This window comes from Sus scrofa, chromosome 11 (assembly GCF_054392235.1).
Source record: "Sus scrofa isolate SSC_HxYL_T2T_F1_AM1 chromosome 11, Sscrofa_HxYL_maternal_Yorkshire_Landrace_v2.0, whole genome shotgun sequence".
Taxonomy (NCBI): Eukaryota; Metazoa; Chordata; class Mammalia; order Artiodactyla; family Suidae; genus Sus; species Sus scrofa.
Genome location: NC_139393.1, coordinates 75,997,274 through 76,013,886, shown reverse-complemented (window position 1 = coordinate 76,013,886; position 16,613 = coordinate 75,997,274). Strand labels below are relative to the sequence as shown.

General features: G+C 50.0%; 1 long non-coding RNA gene across 16 annotated transcripts in view; it reads left to right on the top strand.

Annotated features, from left to right (window-relative positions):
• LOC110255851 (uncharacterized) overlaps positions 1 to 16,613 on the top strand; it is a 113,439-nt gene that overhangs the window by 18,747 nt on the left and 78,079 nt on the right. Inside the window, exon 1 of one of the 16 annotated variants that reach the window (XR_014819850.1) lies at positions 3,335 to 3,489. The exons of 14 other annotated variants lie outside the window; for them this stretch is intronic. This is a non-coding gene — a long non-coding RNA (uncharacterized LOC110255851). Of the gene's footprint in view, positions 1 to 3,334; positions 3,490 to 16,613 lie in introns of those variants that run through there. One more of the 16 variants, XR_014819845.1, reaches the window with a different exon arrangement.

Here is a 16,613-nt window from a genome sequence, read left to right as displayed (position 1 = left end):
AGTACCTCTGCCAGTCTGTCGGCATCGCTGTGAGCTGTGTGACTGTGAGAGAGGCTGGGTCTGTGCTGTTTTCTTTGTCAGACAGAGGAGTCCTGAGCATTCAGCGCAGAAGCAGCCCTTTTCTCCTTTGTTTTATGAAGCATCCAAGAGGTTCAGAAGGGAGGAGAGGCGAGGGGGTAAGTTCCTAACCACCACTTGAAAGTGCACCTTTTTGTCCCTGGAGAGTTTTTAATACAGTATATTGAAGAGCTGTCAGAGAGGTGACAGAAGCGGGAGACTTTTGATATTTAGTTTGAAACAAAGCATGGAGACATGAGATTCAAGTCTAATGGAAGGAAGCATTTCAAAAGAGAATCTGGGGAGTTTCCGCCGTGGCTCAGCGGTGACCAACCTGACTAGGATCCATGAGGACATGAGTTCGATCCTTGGCCTTGCTCAGTGGGTTAAGGATCCAGCGTTGCTGTGAGCAGTGGTGTAAGTCACAGATGTGGCTCAATCTGATGTTGCTGTGGCTGTGGTATAGACCCCTAGCCTGGGAACCTCCATAGGCTGCAGGTGCAGCTGTAAAAAGGAAAAAAGAAAGCGAGGGAGAACCTGGGCCACGGTTCCTAGTTTTCACTCTCATGCATCAAATGAAGCCCGTGGTAGGTGAATGCTGCCTGCCTGGCTACTTTGATGCCAGGGGGGCTTCCCTCGGAGGCCCCGTTACCTTGTGTGACGTGCCATCCTCAGCGGTCAGAGGTCTTTTCTGTATCCGGAAATTGGAAGGAGAGCGAGGTTCCATCCGAGCCCCGGGATCTCACGGTTCAGCAAAAGAGACCCGTGTGCAGGCGAACTATGTGAACCACGTGAGAACACGCTGGGTTTTCTCAAAGGGTATCTTCAAAGTGCTCTGGGGACACCGAAGGTGGGGTGACTCTACCTGGGCCATCAGAGGAAGCTTCAGAAAGGAGGGGACTTTTAGTCTGGGTCTTCAAGGAGGAATGAGAATGGAAGCAGGGGAGAGTGGGGGGAATATTCCAGGCAGAGGGAGCACATAGGAAAAGCTGAGAGGCTGTAAATGTGACTGCCGTGTTTGAGGATGAGAGGTTCGTTGGGATGGTGGCTGGGGAGCTGGTGGCAGGTAGTGAGGCAGGCGAAGTGAGCTGGAGCTTGGCTGTGGAAGACACGCCACAAACGCAAAGCTAACATGATGGAGGGTAGTGTGAAAAAAAAGCATGTAACTGGGTCACTCTGCCGTAGAGCGGAAATGGACAGAACCTTGTAAATCAACTATAACCATTTTTTTTTTAATAAGTAAAATGCAAAGCCAACCGTCAGGGATGTACAGTCGCACAACTCCAGGGGGCGCTATTCATAGCACGGCCTGAGTGAATGGTGCCCTGGAGTTGTGGCCCACCCAGCCTATGCAGCTGCACCCATTGGCTTAGCTAATGGTTGCTGAGTGATTGCTTCCAGAAGGTATCCTGAGAGCTCTGTATATTTTATCTTGAGTCTCACTACCTCATTCCCATTTTACAGATGGGATAAGGCACACATAGGTAAGCCTGTGTGGATTTTAGTGGAGGCGGTTTGCCTCTAAACCCAAGCAGAGCGCCTCCCAACTTTTGTCACTATGGCACTCCCAGGAAATGATGTGTTACCACACAACAGGGTAAAAGACAAAGCTGCTTACAATCTGAAGGGCCCTGGCCCAAGGAATCCTGTGTCCCAGGCTGCCTCCTGGCCATCCTAATGGCTGACGGGATGCCCAGGGTTGTGGCACACCTGGGACCCATTTCCGCAGCACCCCTGGGTGGCAGGTGGAGCCCAGATCTCGGTGGCACACCTGCGGTTGCTTTGCTAGCCAAATTCTGGTTACATTATGATTAAGCTCTCAAATGGGGCATAGGAAAAAAAAATCGTGTTTGCTTCAGGGTTTTGGACGGTTGGCTCTCGGTTTTGTAGTTTTGTAGCTCAAGGGCAAAGTGGTTATGGAAAAAGTCTGGCCTCTGGAGTCAGACAAACAGGTCTTTATCACGTGACCCTGGACAAGGAATGTGCTCTGAGCTTCAGTCTCTCTCTTGGTGAAAAGCCTTCATTTATTTGTTGGATTAGACGCAGTAATTCAGGTAAAGCACCAGGCAGCACCCCTCTGTAAATGTCAGCCTCTTTCTCTCCTTCCCTTCCTCCCTCCATTCTGGAGATTTCTGATGGGGAACTACGGGGATGCCAGGCTGGAGGGCAGTGGTTTGGGGAGAGCCAGGCAGGAGCCGTCTATCAGCAAGACGACTTGTCATCATTGACGGGGACATTGTAGTGACGTCACCCCTTCTTCAGAACTCTTTTCTTACGAAAGTACTGAGTTTTGTTGACAAAAGTTTATAGCTGTCAAAACTGTCCATGAAAACAAACAAGAAAACCATCCCACTATTGCTCCACTCTTTTTTTGGCCATGCCCGCAGCATGCAGAGTTTCCTGGACCAGGGATCAAACCTGTGCCACAGCAGTAACCAGAGCCACAGCAGTGACAATGTTGGATCCTTAACCCACTGACCCACCAGGGAAAGCCTTTTTCCACTCTTGCTTTCCTATGTCATCTGGACCATTTAACTGTTTAAATAGTTACATGCATTTTATTGTGATTAAAGAACGTATGACATGAAATTTACTATCTGGACCACTTTTAGCCTGCATTTCACTAGTATGTTCCCATTGTGGTGAAACAATGTTTTCTCTAATGGATCTCAAACTCTGTACCCATGGAACAGCACATCTCCCCTCCCAGACCCTGGCAACCACCTTCATCATTCAATTTTTGAAAAGACAACTCAGTTTCCTGATAAGATGAGCATTCTGCACTGCCAGTTTAGCAAGTTGCTTTTGAAATTATGACTAGATTAAATACTCCTGTGTTAGAGGCTGATCAGACTCACTGGGCCTTTTTTGGAAGCTGGGGATCAGAGGATCTGAGGATCCGTGAAGACGCATTTATCTCACCTAACATCCAAATCTCCTTTTTTTTTGGCCGCACCTGTAGCATGTGGAAGTTCTGGGGCCAGAGCGTGAACCTGAGCTGCAGTAGTGACACCACCAGGTCCTTGACCTGCTGAGCCACCAGGGAACTCCAACATCCAAATCTTTTTTATTCCTTCATGGCTGATGTAGCACATGTTCATCCAGTGGTCTGAAAGTATCCCAGGTTTTACAAGTTCCCTAAAAGGCCCGTTGCCCAGTTTGATTTACAGGTGAGGCCAAGTGTAAAGAAGCGATGAGTTGGTAGAAAAACACAAGCACCTGGCCTGTCCTCTGACTTCGAGAAAAACAATCTCCCTCCCCGCCCTTCCCAGTCTAGCCTGGAACTTACCTGTGAAATTCTGGGGGAATGAAAACGATGTGGTTTCTCTTGCTGGATTGAATCCCTTGTCCTTTGAAGGGGCTCATGCGACGCCTGTACTCATCAACCAAGGAGAAGGATTCTGGATGAGCAGAAAGGAAGGACCAATTCAGGTTCGTGCTGTTCATTACTTTCTGTGCGGTTCCTCTGCATTCACACAATATCAGTGATAAAAGCGCCTTTTGCCAAGTAAATTGCACCAGGAAGAGGAAATCAGCTTACAACAAATGAAAGCTCTGGAAGAGGCCCGCCTGTCTGGTTGGGCATGTCTGCCTTATTCGCTCATGTGTGTGTATCGGCGTGTGTGTGGTGACTTATCCCCCGCAGGGTTTGTTTTCTGCCACCAAGAGGGGTTCTGAGATGCTTTGCTGGCAGTAACAACGTTCCCTTTCTTTGGGACATGTCTGTGAGCTGTTGTGGCGCTGGGCCCTTGCCTGGAAGAATGTGCTTTCCGAGGCCGTCCAGGCCTGTTTCCTGGGCCAGAAGCAGGGTTTGTCTTTTTGCTGCTGGGTGTTTCTTTGTGTCATCGGGGGAGATTTTTCTGGATCCCACACGCGGACAGCAGTCTTGGGTCCTTAGGAAAGCCTCCTCCTCCCTGCTCTGCCAGCGGCTGCGGCATCCTGGTCTCTCTGCCCGTTGGCCAGGCAGCCCCGGCCCCCAGACCCCCAGCCGACGCCGCCTGCCTCTTCTCCTCCAATCTCTGTAAGTTTCCTCATTTTGGTTCCCCTGTTTGTGGCATGAATTCAGGATCTGGGCAGACACTTGAAAGTTTTTCAGTGACTGCAAGTCACACGGCTTTCCTCTGCTTGGCACCTTCTGCGCCCACCCAAGGGACAATTAATAATAAATCAGTGAAATGTATTTCAATAATTCTCTTGCTTTAAATTCTCAAAGAGGTATGAGGATGCGGCAGCCTCAGGATGTCTCCTGCCCTGCATCTTCAAACAGTTGGGCATTGATGGGTGTCCTCACCAGTCGATGGGGTGAGAACGATGGCGGGGGAGGCCGAACAGAGAGGTGCAGGCTCTGGGTCAGGATGCTCTCTGTTGCCCTGGTTCAGCACGGGACTCCGATGCACCCTGGGGGTACAGCTGCAGGGCAGGAAGGAGTGTGGGTGAGGGAGAAAGACCAGGAGGAGACAGGAGCCCCATAAAGAGAGCGAGCACTGGGCGTTCGCTGGGTCGTGATGGGAGAGAGAAGGCCAGTGAGGCACATAGGTTTTGGGTTTGTTTTTTCCCTTTTCTTTTACAGCTGCACTGTGGCATATAGTAGTTTCTAGGCTAGGGGTCCAATCAGAGCTGCAGCTGCCGGCCTACACCACAGCCACACGGATCCAAGTCGCAGCTGCGACTTACCCTACAGCTCATGACAACGCGGGATCCTTAACCCATGAGCGAGGCCAGGGTTCGAACCCACATCCTCCTGGATACCTAGTTGGACTCTTAACCCGCTGACCCCCCAATGGGAACTCCTCGTTTTTGTATTTTTGTCATTAAGAAAATACATGAGCTTCAGCTAAAGCTCATATAAAGGAAACCAGATGCCTGTTGAGCGATGAGCTTTGAAGGAAGAGCTAAGCCAAAGCCACGCTGATGCCTCTGACCACAGGCCCAAGGGAAGATCAGGAAACGCTGACAAGATTCAGCTAGAGCTGGAGGGTGGGGACGTGGGGGGAGCTCGGCACAGCCCCGCCTGGTGTGGCCACAGGAGGAGGTCACAGGAGAAAGCCGTCCAGGCCCAAGTCTTCCATAGCTTTCCACTCTCAGCCTTTTGAGTGCTCAGATGCATGTTTCTCTCCTCATCATGTTTTCTCCAGCCTATTTCCAGCTCTTGGTCGGGAGTAATTCTTGTTTTCGTTAGCTCAGCGGTGGTTATAAAGTGCCACGTCTGTGAGTGAGCTCCCTGGCTGGCTTCCTGGGCTGGACAGCCGGGCTGAACAAGGCATCCTCCCAGTTCTGCCAGCTGAAGGAGGGCGCTCTCGTGGGTTCTGATCAGCGGACCTAGGACGTGGGTGCCCTTCCTCAGGGGAGGTGATGGTAGTCGCTGGTGCAAGGGAATGAAGTCCTGTGCACTTGATCCAGCACTGCGGGGACCTGGGACACTGTGTGTGATACTTGTTAATAACACCCAGTCTGGTAGGTTCTGTGGGATGAAACATCCCCAGAGCCATGGCTGAAGAGCTAAAGATCCATGCATATTGCTGCCCTATGGTTTCTGGGAATGACATGAGGACTCGTTTTTGTGTTTCTTTGGGACGGGGTCTTTTTATTTTTTATTTCTTGTATTTTTGCCATTTCTTGGGCCACGCCCATGGCATATGGAGGTTCCCAGGCTAGGGGTCTAATTGGAGCTGTAGCTGCCAGTCTACACCACAGCCACAGCAACGCGGGATCCGAGCCGCATCTGCGACCTACACCACAGCTCACAGCAACGCCAGATCGTTAACCCACTGAGCAAGGGCAGGGATCGAACCTGCAACCTCATGGTTCCTTGTTGGATTCATTAACCACTGAGCCACGACGGGACCTCCTGGGACAGGTTCTTAATGGTGTTCCATTATTAGGCAGGAGTGTTTGCTGAGGTCTGATTCAGAAAGCATAGTCCAGTGGGGACATCTTCAAGCCCTAGATGCTTCTCCAACTCATCTCATGGTGCAGGTTTTGAAGCAGGTGGTGGTGGGGCTCTTGGTGAGAAAATGTGGGGGTTTTTTTTGTTTTTTTGTTTTTGCTTTTTAGGGCCACACCTGTAGCATATGAAAGTTCCCAGGCTAAGGACTGAATCAGAGCTGCAGCTGCTGGTCTACGCCACAGTTTATGGCGACGCCGGATCCTTAACTCCCGGCACGAGGTCAGGGATCCAACCCGAATCCTCATGGATGCTAGTCAGATTCGTTTCTGCTGCACCACAATGGGCGCTCCCAGCAAGTGTGTTTTGAGCAGTAAGGGTGGATCCTTCTCTTGACTCCGCACTGTTTTAGGAACTCCGTTGGTTAGCGAGTGTTGGGTGAATTCTGTCACCTGCAGTATCTGGACAAAGTTCATTGTCCTCCCTTTGTAAGGTACTATTAAGATTACCACCAATGCTTAACTGAGTGCTTGCTGTATGCCAGGCTCGCTACACACAGTACTGTACTGAGTTCTTCATCCAGTGGCCTCACACATTCCCGACATAGCTCCGTTAGGTAGGAATCCCATGATCATAGCCCCATTTTACAGATGAGAAAGCAGAGGCTTAGGGGTTTCATGGCTTGCTCGTGGACCAGTGGCAGAGCCCGGATTTGACCCAGTTCTGTCTGATCCCATAGCCCCCATTCCACCCTCCTCTCACGTCAAGTCTTTGGGTTTGAGTGATTTATTTTCTTTGCGTCCAGAATGGTCTCTAGCTACCATCTCCTGGACCCCTCATTCCTGGCCTCTTCTGCTCAGAAGTAACGGTGGTGGCTGGTGGCTGGGAGCTCCCCTGTCGGAACCAAATGGTGAGATCAAGCCCTTTGGGGGGTATCACTTCCTCACCCCTCGAAAGGTAATTCCACTGTTTCTGCCTGTCAAATGCTTGTTTCCCCGCTAAGCCTGCACGAGTCCGTGGGACACGTCAGTGTGTGAATGGATTTACTGTGTTCCAACAGCTGCTGGGTGCCAAGCACACGCCCCACACATGGCAGAACCAGGGGCTGGGTGGGGGGTCCCGCCAGCACCTGGGATCCCCACAGTTGCATCCAGACCCTGAGCCTGGAGAGAGGAGGCGGGCGAGAACCGGATCCGGCCCCCCTCTGCCTCCGCCCCGACAAAGCGGCAAAGCGATGAGGATGCTGTGTGCGTGGCGAGGAGACAGCCCTAAAAACACGTCGTCTCTGAAGCGTGGCCCTTCCCCGCTCGGAACAGAGCCCGGCTGTCCTGCCGTGTCTGAAATAACACCAGCAGCCAGCCAAGGCGTGTCCATTGTCACACGAGCCTTTGGACCGCAGGTGGCCCCCATGGGCCCCGGTAATTCAAGTCACAACAGCCTCTTGCGTGACAGGGAGGCAGGGAGTGAAACTGGTAGTTGTGATTCCAACAACCAGGAAGATTGTGTTCCTAAGAATTTCTGCCCGTGGCTGCGGAGGACTCTTTGTGTGCGGCGCCTATGGGAGATCTCGAAATTTAGGCCGCTATCAAATTCCAAATTAAACACCTAGGTGCTGCTGGCGCGCTGGCGAGGCAGCCTGCTCCTGCAGGCCGTGTTTGGGAAAGGCCAGAATTTGATCTGGCTGGATGCTTTCACATGGAAACCCTCCTGCAGGCTTTCGCTGGATCACAGATGAGATGCCAGGGTTTAAAGCTGGCAGGCCAATGGCGCTGTTGTTTAGGAACTTAGAAATAGTCTGCTTTGACCCTGCAGCTTCAGAATTTTCTAGAATGGGCTATTGTGATTCAGTCACTGGGGATTTTTCTATGTTTACACCCCCTGGGGCCTGAAGCTGCCCTCTGGCCTCGCATCACTCCTTTTTCAGAGGTGAGCAGCGGTCAGGGTGTAGCAAATGCTTTCTTCCTTCCCCTAAACGTGACCTTGAACAATCAGGCTGGTGTCATCCAGGAGCGGGGTTTAGAAAAGAATTCTCGTGGACAGAGGCTGCGCATCAGTGTCCAGCTTCGTACCCTGAATCCGTGTGTCTCGGGGATTGGGACCCTGGGCAAATTACTGACAGCATCCTCAGACCTCCGCTTTTTCTTCCATAAAATGGGGATAATGCTAACGAGGAGAACTAACCTGTTAGGTTGTTGGGTGAATTAAAATGACATGATGAACAAAATGTTTGGCACAGTTCCTGGCAGGTAACCAGCACTTAATAGATTCCTAGAGTATGGTCTGAAGATGGAAATTTTTTTGCTTTTAAAGAGCTGCACCTGTGGAGGCTCCCAGGCTAGGGGCTGAATTGGAGCTATAGCTGCCGGCCTACACCACAGCCGCAGCAGCACAGGATCCAAGCCGCGTCTGTGACCTACACCACAGCTCACGACAGTGGCAGATCTTTAAGCCACTGCCACTGAGCGAGGTCAAGGATCGAACCTGTATCCTCATGGATACTAGTTGGGTTTGTAATCTGCTGGGCCGCCATGGGAACTCCGGAAATTGATTTTTGATGTTTCTCCTTGTGCATTTATCCCTCTTGAAGGAGTGTAAGGTTTACTCTTGGGTTTGGGGGGGGCAGTAGGATTTGAGCACACGCACAGACCACAGCAAGGCGGGAGACCAAGCCACTCACATTCCTGTGCAACTATCAGCACCATCCGTCCCCAGAACTTGAAAAAGTCCTTCCCGCAACTCGAATTCTGTGCCCATTAAACACAAACTCCCCCCTTCTCCCCTCCCCCAGCCCTGGGCACCGGCCCTTCTCCTCCCTGTCTCTGTGGATGGGAACTCCTCTAAGTACTTCTTGTAAGTAGAATCATGCAGTATCTGTCCTTTTGTGCCTGGCTTATTTCATGGAGCACGAGTCCTCGAGGTTCCTCTGTGCTGTAAGCATGTGTTAGGGTTTCCTTCTTTTTAAAGGCTGAATAATATTCCACTGCATGTGCGTATCCCATTTTGTTTATCTAGCCATCTGTTAATGATCAGCTCAGTTGTCTCCAGGTTTGGGCTGTTGTGAAGATTGCTTCTAGGAACATTGGTGTTCAGGTATCTGAGCTCCTTCTCTCATTTCCTTTGGGTATAACCTCAGAAGTGGAATTGCCGGATCACATATTAGTCCTACATTTTATTTTTGGGAAGCCGTCGTACTGTTATCCGTGGTACTTGTACCATCTTTCTCTACACCTCACCAACACTTTCTCTTTTTCAAATAATTGCCATCCTAATGGGCGGGAAGTGGAATCTCGTGCAGGACTGATCTTCATGGCATCGTGAAATGGTCAGCCTTAGGAGTTCCCATTGGGGCTCAGCCGACGCGAACCTGACTGGTATCCTTGAGGACATTAAGTTCGATCCTGGCCCCACTCCGCGATTGGAGGATCTGGCATTGCTGTGAGCAGTGGTGTCGGTTATAGACATGGCTCGGATCCTGCGTGGCTGTGGTGTAGGCTGGCAGCTGCGGCTCCAGTTGGACCCCTTGCCTGGAAATGTCTATATGCCACAGGTGTGGCCCTAAAAAGCAAAAAAAAAAAAAAAAAAAAAAAACTTCCAAACAATCAGCTCAATGCCTGGCACCTGCTGAATGCTTGTGCCCTGTCCCTCCTGTCAGGAACTAGCAATTTGAGTAGAGCTTCCTCTAGGGCAGACCTTACTTGGAGCCAGGTGGCCACCTTAGCAGGGGGGATCTTATGGGCACCAGTGTGTCCGTCTAGCCCCAAAGGTGGTCTTTACCAGGTGGGCACAGTGCCGGGCATCCCCGGCAGGAAGGTTACCTGGCAACATGGAAGCGAGTAGGAACCACCCAGCACATCCGGGTGAGTGCTGTGGCTGGTGTCACCTGGCACCAACTCCAGGAAGGCGGTCCAGGGCCTGTGTTTAAGAAAGGCCAGGAGAAGATCTGAAGCTGGAGACCAGGCAGCTGGGCCTGGCACGGAAGGCCTCAGACGGCCCAGGGGTGGGGATGGCGAGGGCCAGCTCCTCTGGGCCTGGGTCAGTGGCTGCAAGCCGTGGACATGTCCCCAGAATTCCTGTGTGGCCTCCTTCGTTCCCATGATGCCCCCTCACTCTGTGACCTCGTCAGAGTCCCCAGTCGCACCGACCCTCTTCTGTCCTGTCCTGAATGCACCCCACGTGCATTTCTCTACCTCCCAGCTTCGTCCCAATCTCAGGGTTGGAACCTGGGTTTCTCACCCCCTGGGGCTCTACTAGAACATCTGAAAGGCCTGACTCATCCTTGCTCTAGTGGCCGGTAGCTTCCGGCCACCTGCGCCTGGTGGGATTTAGAGACCAAAACAAGGATTCTGGAGAGTGTGCCGTGTTTGCCTTTTTCCACATTTGTGAGCACACTCCCTGTCTCACAGGCCTTGACACTGATGGGACACAGGTGATGTGTCCCATCAGTATCCCTCTTGAGGAGGCCATTGCGGCCAGGGACATACATGGGGAAGCCGGTTTAAACATACCGGACACTACAAAGAAGATCATGCAGGGTCGAATGGGGGCAGGCAAGAGCAGCTGGGTGGCTCAGGGAAGGCTTCGAAGAGGAGGTGACACCCAGTTTACTCAACACAACTGCAGCGTAAAGTAGTTGGGGTTTGGAAAGTGTCAAAGTCCAGGACCCGCCCTGCTGTTCTATATATGCAATTGTTCCTCTAATTTTCCTATTGTGCATTTTTAGTTTTTAAGAGAGAAATTTATCAGAAAATGAAAGGCCACTAGCTGGGGTTCCTGAGGCTCCAGGTCAACCTCCACTATGCTGGATCTTGGCCACTGTTGTTGTGTTACACGGTTCCATAGTATTTCTCCCTCTCACGACGTTGGGGGATTTGCAAACGGATACTCTGCTCATGAAGCTTTGAAAACCTTTTGTGGGAGTTCCCGTCGTGCCTCAGTGGCTAATGAATCCGACTAGGCACCATGAGGTTGCAGGTTCGATCCTTGCCCTTGCTCAGTGGGTTAAGGATCGGATGTTGCCATGAGCTGTGGTGTAGGTCGCAGATGCGGCTCGGATCCGGTGTGGCTGTGACTGTGGTGTAGGCCGGCGGCAACAGCTCCAATTAGACCCCTAGCCTGGGAACCTCCATATGCCGAGGGTGCAGCCCTAGAAAAGACAAAAAAGAAACCTTTTGTGGAAAAAATATATTAACATCCAATAGAAAGCACTTCTCTCCTTAGAGATGGTTGACTGAGAAAAGTATATGTGAAAGCAGCTTTAGCTGTTAGATTGACCACAAAGAAAGTGAAAAGATGTTAAAACATACTTTAAACTCACGAGTAAACAAAAAATATTGTATGTTTTTCCCCAAATGTATCCATCCCTCCCTTGGAAAGTTAGTATACACTTAAGGTTAGTGAATAATAACCAGTCAATCTACTGTTACGATGGCTGCAGAGGAGAGCAAAGCATTTCGTTTTCTGTCCACTCAGCAAATAGGTTAAAAACCAGATTTTTTTTTTTTTTTTTTTGCAATTTGTATATCTACATGTTATTTGATTCTTAAAAAGAAAAAATGATCTATATTTTTTACTTTAGGGATCCCATGGCATAGTTTTTAGTAACTCCAGATATTGTCTAAAAAAATAGGTTTTAAAATGACTGCAAGGGATTTTCAGGCATTTATTCAAATATTTCCCTCTGTTTCTAAAATACCTAGAAAAGTGATACGACTGTTTTCTTAAAGGATTTACCAGGGATTTTAGCCTTCAAGTAAAGGGATTCGGAATTCAGTTCGGTTGTCAGTTTCATTAGGAAGGAAATGGCTCATCTTGGTGTAAAGTCTCCTGAGCGACAAGCTGTGACCCTCTGGCCAGGCTTTCCAGCTACACTCGAAAATATTCTGAGAATCATTAATTTATTTGCGAATGAGTGGTGGGAGGGTTGAAGAGAAGACTTCTTTAGTGGGCTTGTGGCTTTTGTTGGGTCGCAGAGAATCTGCAACGCCTGGGGCTCTGGGATGCTGGCAGCGAAGAGGCTCCCTCCTTGCTCCCCGTATCCTCCAGCCCCGATCCCTCACCTTGTCGCACGTAACCTCTGGATCAGTAGCTCTGCACTTACCTGTGGAAGAAACATATGCACTGACTGTTCCGTACAGGTGAGCAGCAAATGTCCTTCCTCTCAAAAGTAAGAGACTTTTGAACGGATACACTGTCAAGAAAGTTACGGGTGAGGGAGGTGTCTAGGATTAGGTGGCTCTCGTGAGTTCTCATCGTGGCGCAGTGGTTAACGAATCCGACCAGGAACCATGAGGTTGCAGGTTCGATCCCTGGCCTTGCTCAGTGGGTGAAGGATCCAGCATTGCTGTGAGCTGTGGTGTGGGTTGCGGACACGGCTCGGATCCCACGTTGCTGTGGCTCTGGTGTAGGCTGGCAGCTCCAGCTCCAATTGGACCCCTAGTCTGGGAACCTTCATATGCCACAGGTGCGGCCCTAGAAAAGGCAAAAAGACCAAAAAAAAAGAAGAGAGGAAGAAAGTTTTGAATAGAGTAGAAACTGGCATTGTCATTTGGGGCTGTCGACTTGGCTGACTGGCAGAAGGCAGGCAGAGAGTTTCTCTAATAGAAAGGTGATGTGGGCTGGAAGAATAAGAGTTTGTGGACAAGGCTTTGCAATGGACAGGTCAAGTGCAGCAGGCGTTTGTCAAATGTTGTCGAAGTCATTTATATGAAAATCTGAATCCTAAGTTAATTCTAAGTGAATGGCATAGGGTTTTTTTTTTTTTTTTTTTTTGACTGCACCTGCGGCATATGGAAGTTTCCAGGGTAGGGGTTGAACCCACGCCATAGCTGCGACCCTGGCCACAATGACAGATCCTTTACCCCTTGCATCACCAGGGAACTCCTGGCATACTTCTCGGTGTACCAAAATTATGAAATGATAGATAGTAACATAATGTGATCAGAGCATCATGTAATGAGACTCTGGCTGGCCGGTCTGGGCATGGGGCATGAGGATTTGTGTGTTTTGGGGCCGGGGGGACTGGGCCAGTCACACGACCTGGGGATGCTGTGTCAGCCAGGAGTCGTGGGAATTCACCTGCCCTGTTATGTTGCGTCTGACTCTGGCTATGTGTGGGTTCGGTGGAAGAGCTTAATGTTGTTCTTGGTTGGAAGGAATCTTTGCATGAGTGCGTTTGAGGAATATTGGTCCCGAAGCTGGGAGCCACTTAGGGACCTGGCATAGGAGTTCTTCTGGGCACATGGACAAGGGGGAGCGATGTAGGACCGAGGCAGGTGCGTGGGGTTAGCAAAAGAAATGCAGCCCAGAAAATGGGGAAATGGGCTGGTCTCACGCACCATGTGGCCGGCCAAGCAAATTCCAAGCTATGGGTGCCAGGGAGCATTTTTAGGAAGAGGAGACGAGCCCACCACTTTCCTGGCAAAGTACACCAAATGCAGCTTATACCACAGCTAGCGAAATTGATGCCAAGCTGCCCTCGGGATAATGGAGGCCATGCAGATGAAGGAAGAGATGCATAAGGCAAAGAGGGTGGATGGGATAAAAGTGAAAAGGTCACGGCAATGCGTCCCAACCTCTAATCCACAGTGGCTCAGAAAAAAGAGTATTTTTATAGCAACTTTTGGCAGCTTTTGGCAGGAGAAGGCCGACTTGGAAGTTCCAGCCATTCCTGGCCCTGTCGTGTTGCCCAGGGGCTGAGAGCAGAGGGTCAGGCACACACCTGAAGCCCATTCTTGCATACTGATGAGGGGAATTCTGTGCCAAGGACATCGTGACCGCGCAGCTACAAGAAGGAGGTCCTGGAGCCCTTTGAGAATCCAAGGAAACTGATGGGCCCTCTGTGCAAGAACACTGCTGTGTACATACACAGAGAATTTTGCTGATAATTTCAAGGGATTCATGGAAATGCTCGCGTCTACTTCTGGACTTGAGGATGAGAACTCTTGCTTTAGGTAATCAATCCGAGAAGGGACGTTGATGAAGAAATGAAGGCAAAGTCATGGGCTCAAGTTCAGCACCTCAGATACAAAAATGCATCTAAAGAGGGGCTGCGTCACAGACTCTAGCTAAAGGAGTTTTCAAAGACCTTCTCGATAAAGCTCTGGCTTTGGAAATGGTTGAAAGGCTGGGGACACCAAGCAGAAAATATCCAGGCCAGGTAATTAGATCCAAACAATTGAGCAAATTGCAATGGTTGAACAGATTGCCTATAGCTCTATGTTGTCTCCTTTTCAAAGGTATTAGTGCCAACTTGGTCAGGATAATTATGTGGGGAATGGTCAGTTCAGTGGTGCAAGTTTCACTTCTGAGTCCGTCCCTTCCAAATTGTTAAAAACAACACCACCATCAACCTTCTCTAATTCCCTGAATATGCGTGGCTGAATGGGCAGGCCCTGGTGAAGGAGCCTCTTGCAAGTTGAAGAGGGGCTGCTTGAATACTTACTGCCCTGCAGGCTAGGCTGTTTGGTTCATAATGAATTGTTCTGATTGGCTCAACTTCACCTGCCCAACTAAGCCCACATGCACCCGCAAAGCACCCAGGGTCCTACGATGACAGGTACTCAAAACAAGCCATTCAGGGCTTGTGAAAGAAAATGAAAACCAGACCTCAAAAGACTAAGTGGTGAGGAAGGGGTGGAATGTCGGCTCGACCTTGAATAATGCATGACCTCTGTTAGTTTAATCTCAGGTCTCACATCACGTGAAAGTTGTCTCTTTGCAAAATATAGCCTGGAGGGAAATTTTGCCAGTGTCGTGCTCTGGTGAGTTAATATGCAATGCAACAGTTTTATAACAGATTATTTACCGACGGGAACAGAATGCCTTGGCACGAGATGCCTTTGAGAGAGCAGTTGCACTGCACTAAGCTGATGCCATATTTCAAAATCATTTCCACATACCTCCCAGTTCTTGGAGGTTCTCTCAAACTCTTCCCTCTACTGGTGAAAGGCAAGAATTGACTAGTAAGTAAAATGTTGCCCTCTGGTGTCTGCCAACCCAAAAGAAAGAGCTAGAATTCAGGAAGGGGACAAGAAGTAGGTGAAAGACAGAAAAAAGACACTCCATACCAAGAGAAAGATGGCGGGATGGAGAGAGATGAGAGAGGAACCTGACATGGATCCTCTTCTTGCTGAATGACAGGATTCCAACGCCCCATTCTGGCCGAAGAAGAGGGGTTTCTGGGGCTATTGGCCTGATCAACCTGGGTCCTTTCTGGTCTGTGATGGAGGAGCAGGTTCATGGAGAGATGGAGCTTGGCTTTTCTCTTTGGTGAAGCAACGGGAAAGAGAACCGGGGGATGGCCATCCATCAGAATTGCCGATTCCTGGAGTTCCCACTGTGGTGCAACGGGATCAGCAGCATCTTGAGAGTACTGGGATGCAGGTTCGATCCCCAGCCCGGCACAGTGGGTTAAGGATCCAGTGTTTCTGCAGCTGTGGCTGAGGTTGCAACTGTGGCTTGGATCTGATCCCTGGTCTGGGAGCTCCATATGCCATGGGGCGACCAAAAAAGAAAAAAAAAAAAAGAAAAAAGAATTGCTGATTCCTGTCTGAGGGTCCATCTCTTCCTTGAGGGGGAGACCAAGATTTCCATCCCTTTTAGGGCTCTCTGATACCTGCAAGCGAGGGGCAGGACCTCATGATCTAGCCCTTCAGGGCATGCCTGGGCACGAGGGCCTTGGAGCTGGGGGGCGGGCATGGTAGCAGTACCCCAGACTCCTCCCCACCCCTGCTATTCCCCTCCTGCCCCACTGTCAGGCTGCCCACTCAATGGCTCTGCTCGCCAGGGCACATGAGCAGGGTCTCCTTGGCTTGGCCAGCCTATTAAATCTTGCCTTGTCTTTGGATGCATCTGTCCCGTCAGTGACTTTTGATGCCCTATACAGGGACAGACATTATTTCTTGCTACAAACTGTACTGGAATATTGTCGATGACTGTCCTTAGAGAAACAAATCAGTGATGACTATTCGAAGAAATCAGTGGAAGCCTGAAGCAACGATGGAGGCAAAGTTTGGGCAGAGGCATGGGGAAGTGAAGCCTTCCATCTTTGGTCAAGACCAGAGGCGATAACTGAGCCATAGAAAGAGTCCTTTGGGCAGCGGAGCCCTCGAGGGAACAGGGAGAGGACCTGGAGGTGAGGATACTTGCAAAGAGGCAGGAAGTGGGGCAAGGAGAGAAGTGAAGTTGGGAGGAGGGGCACATCAGGTGCAAGCTCCTTTTGTCGATTCTCTCAGGATCTTTACATCCTGGTTTAAAAGACAGCAAAGCTGGGATTTCTGATTATTTCTCAGGCTGGCACAACTCTTGAGTGAGATTCCGCTCCCAAGACTGTTATACTCAGGTGAGAGTCTGGCTCCTAGCACCCAGTGAATTCAGTACATTATTGAATGAGTGAGTGAGGTATTAGGACTCTGTGCGATCAGTTTTCAAACAGAGGGCATGTGTGCGTGGCCAGTAAGAAGAGAGGGGAACACAGGTTAACATTTTTAATCCACTGTGACCACATAAGAAACTCAGGTTGGTGCCATGAAAGAGTAGAAAATATAAGAGAGGTTTAGAGGGAGAAAAGAAAGCCAAAGGAATAATTTTTCAACGAGAGCTAATTCATAGATGTGTAAATGTTTTAACTTATTGAATCACTATGCAATTGAAGCAGAAGTAAGCATAATAATAG